The sequence below is a fragment of the Silene latifolia genome, chromosome Y (genome assembly GCF_048544455.1).
Source record: "Silene latifolia isolate original U9 population chromosome Y, ASM4854445v1, whole genome shotgun sequence".
NCBI classification, from domain to species: Eukaryota; Viridiplantae; Streptophyta; class Magnoliopsida; order Caryophyllales; family Caryophyllaceae; genus Silene; species Silene latifolia.
In genome coordinates, this window is record NC_133538.1 from 141,664,598 (window position 1) to 141,668,088 (window position 3,491).

The 3,491-nt window shown below is 33.0% G+C and overlaps 1 long non-coding RNA gene across 1 annotated transcript; it reads right to left on the minus strand.

Moving 5' to 3' along the window:
* Window positions 1–365: 365 nt before the first annotated feature.
* On the minus strand, window positions 366–3,228 carry LOC141627210 (uncharacterized). Its single transcript, XR_012536771.1, has 3 exons — window positions 3,084–3,228; window positions 1,435–1,640; window positions 366–546 (listed from the first exon to the last, which is right to left on the minus strand). It is a non-coding gene; the product is annotated as an uncharacterized LOC141627210 (long non-coding RNA).
* Window positions 3,229–3,491: the final 263 nt, after the last annotated feature.

Consider the following 3,491-nt stretch of genomic DNA (forward strand, 5'->3'; position numbering starts at 1 on the left):
TAAAGAAATCACTCCGGTAAGAAATTGTATGTTTGGGCCCCCCCCCCCCTTTTTCTAATTTATATTTCACCTGCTTAATTACTTCTTGTGATACTCCAACCTTTAAAGAACTTTGGAGTGAGGATGCTTGCGAGACTTGATAAATATTTATAATTGGGTTATTTGTGATTATTGACCCGTGTCTTAAGCTTAAACGGATATCCGTCTTAAATGAAACTTGTGAAATATTTAAGCCAAGCTAGGATCAAATGATACACATAATATACATGAATGTTTTCCGCACAATTGAATATAATATGAAATATAACTCTGAAAACGTACCAATATCACATATAATTATTTTTACTTAATTATAAAATCAAACATTATTATAGAAACGACCAATTATGTATTGTTTATATATTTCATGAACACAAAACTTTAATTATTTACCACAACAAACACTATGACTGTTATACTGTTAGTTCGTCATTCTTTGTTGAGCATCATGATAGATTGATAGTGCCATTGATATTTGCGACTGTGATCGCGTTAGACTCTTGCTTCCTGCGAAAACAATGTAAGGAGAATAAGTAAAACGGAACTACCAAGTACTCCCTACCAAGTACTCCGTATAGTTTTGAAAATACTATATGCTCGAACATAAACATATGTGTACCATTTATTAATCGATCTAAGAATACAACAATCTTTAAAATTTTATTAATACTAAAATAGAACGTGAGACTAAAAAACATACGATTTATATAGAAAATATCACATGTGCGAATTGAAGAAATATATTATCCGCGAAAACAATAAACTATATTAGATGTTACACATGAAACTAAAAACAAAATATAGATACAGATAATTGGGCAATATAGCAAGAGTGTTAATGTGCCTGCACCAAGAGGAAGTAAAACAAACAACCATTAATAATAACATAATATGGAAATTAATGTGGAAGAAGAAGCGGAACTAAGAAAAACAAACCAAAGATATCAAACAAAGCAATATGAGTGCAACCATATATATACAATTGATAATCATATGGAATAAGGATTCTAGCAAACGTTTAACACTAATTGATACACCTCTTAATCTTCAAAACTCCAATCAATCTATAATTTTATCATTAATAATTTTTAAAGTGTTTTATTTAATTAATAAGTTATCTTTTTAGGTTATTATTAATAGAAAGATATATTTTAAGGTTAATTGTATAGCTGTTAAATTTTAATATTTGAAAAAATATTTCGCTGTTTTAGAAAAGTTGGAGTTTCCCAGAGTGCTTGAAAAAAGCCTCTTTTATATATATACATTGATGTATTACTACCGAGAGAAACAAAATAATTCTAGCTTTCGTCCAAAAATATTAATTGATAACTTAACATTAGTCTTAATAAATCAAGCTGCGACAAAACAAGAAAAATTTACCGGATAAATGCTTACTTTTGAATGAAAAATGAAACCATCAATGAACGATTACAACAGATAAAGCAACCAAACAGGTTATAAATACAGGCCAAAATACATGCATTGGCAGCCTGGAAAATGAAGAGCATGCCCGTCAACCACGAACAATTTTCAAGGCAACTGTAAAAGCAAGGATACTATGCAATCTTTTGTTTGTACATATGTGAAGCCATAATCTATACCTGATAGACTAAAAAATAAGAAAAGAGAGTAAAACATAGGGAGAAAGTTATCCTAAACTGACTCAAATAAACCAAATACAATTCAAACCTTTAAATAGGCATGAATCCTAAACAAACAAGTTCTACAAACCAGGAAGTAGTGGAGAGCAATCCCACGACTTGTATCTCAACAACAATCCACTAAATACACAAGTTATTGACCAACTACCCTAGTCTTTAGGAACAACCATCTAAGAATTAGGAAACTAATTTTTTCTAAATATTTTGGATCATATAATCCAACACACCCCCTTGATCCAAAATCGATAGGATTTTCGTTCTCTTTCAATCTTCATCCATGCCGATGGGACGAAAAATCTTCACAGGACTATATGTCCTTGCGATTCTATGATTACCGCGTTTCGGTGCCGCCACAAATAAACACAAATGACTCAATGGTTAATAAGTTAATCTACTACCTTGATGTCTAAGGTTCAAAGCCCATAACTATCAGATTTTGCCTACCCGTCTTCAAATAATTCTATTTTCTTGAACTTGAACCGAATTCTCAGACTTCAAAATTTTGAGACTAACTAAATAATCCCAAATGGCCACAAATTTTATTTGTGTGTTCTCTGCCAAACAATGGATTAATTTGCATGCCAAATTTTCCATACGAAACTCACTTTGAGAGACAAACAGTAGACTTATCTCAAAGGCATCCCACGTAGCTTATCCACCTCTTGCTTCATTATTTGCGAACGTCTTTATAGACAATATGTTTGTGCCTTTCAATCTTTTATCGATGAGCAAATTACCTTCAAACGGTATGCGATCCTTTTCGCATCCGCATATGTTGGGCTCCACACCCAACTTCAAAAATAGCCTCCTTTAGAGACTTAAATTGAGCCTCTTTGTTTGGACTCCAAAAACGTAAATTGCTCGATCAAATAGATTTTTCTCCATCTAATTTTGTAAAGCCCTTGTCTTCACTCCGTGAGGCACTTCTCGTCACCCTTCTTGTTGATGCACCTGTCACCAACTTTCATTTGGAGCACTTCTCTCCAAAAACCGATTGTCGATGGAGCCTTTATCTCCACCATTTCATTGGTGCACTTCTCACCATACATGTGAAGCACTTCTCTTCACCCAAAATACGGTAGAGCCATTTTTCTCTACCAAACCCGATAGAGCACTTCTCTCTATCTCTCAATTATGGTGCACTTCTCACCATTTTTTTTTACTCAAACAATTCACTCACTTTCTCTCTCAATTTTTTTTAATGCGGAAATAAATCGATACAAGGGCTGCGTGGCTCACTTGTAACTCAAACAAAAAAATGCGTGATTTTTTTTTTTTTTATCTCACCATTTTTTTTTGTCGCCCCATTTCCGAATCGAACCTGGCTACTTAAGTGGAGTTGACGATAATATCAACACTATCACTTAAGAGCTCTGATACCACATGATAGACTAAAAATAAGAGAAGAGAGTAAAACATAGGGAGAAAGTTATCGTAAACTGACTCAAATAAACCAAATACAACTCAAGCCTTTAAATAGGCATGAATCCTAAACAAACAAGTTCTACAAACCAGGAAGTAGTGGAGAGCAATCCCACGACTTGTATCTCAACAACAATCCACAAAATACACAAGTTATTGACCAACTACCCTAGTCTTTAGGAACAACCATCTAAGAATTAGGAAACTAATTTTTGCTAAATATTTTGGATCATATAATCCAACAATACCAAATTAAAAAAAAAAATTGCTCTGACCATCATTTGCCTATAAATAACCAATACTCAGGTTACATTCCCCGAAAAATTTGAAGGTGTTCTCAGTAATAAAAAGTATAAATTGAGAAAAAAA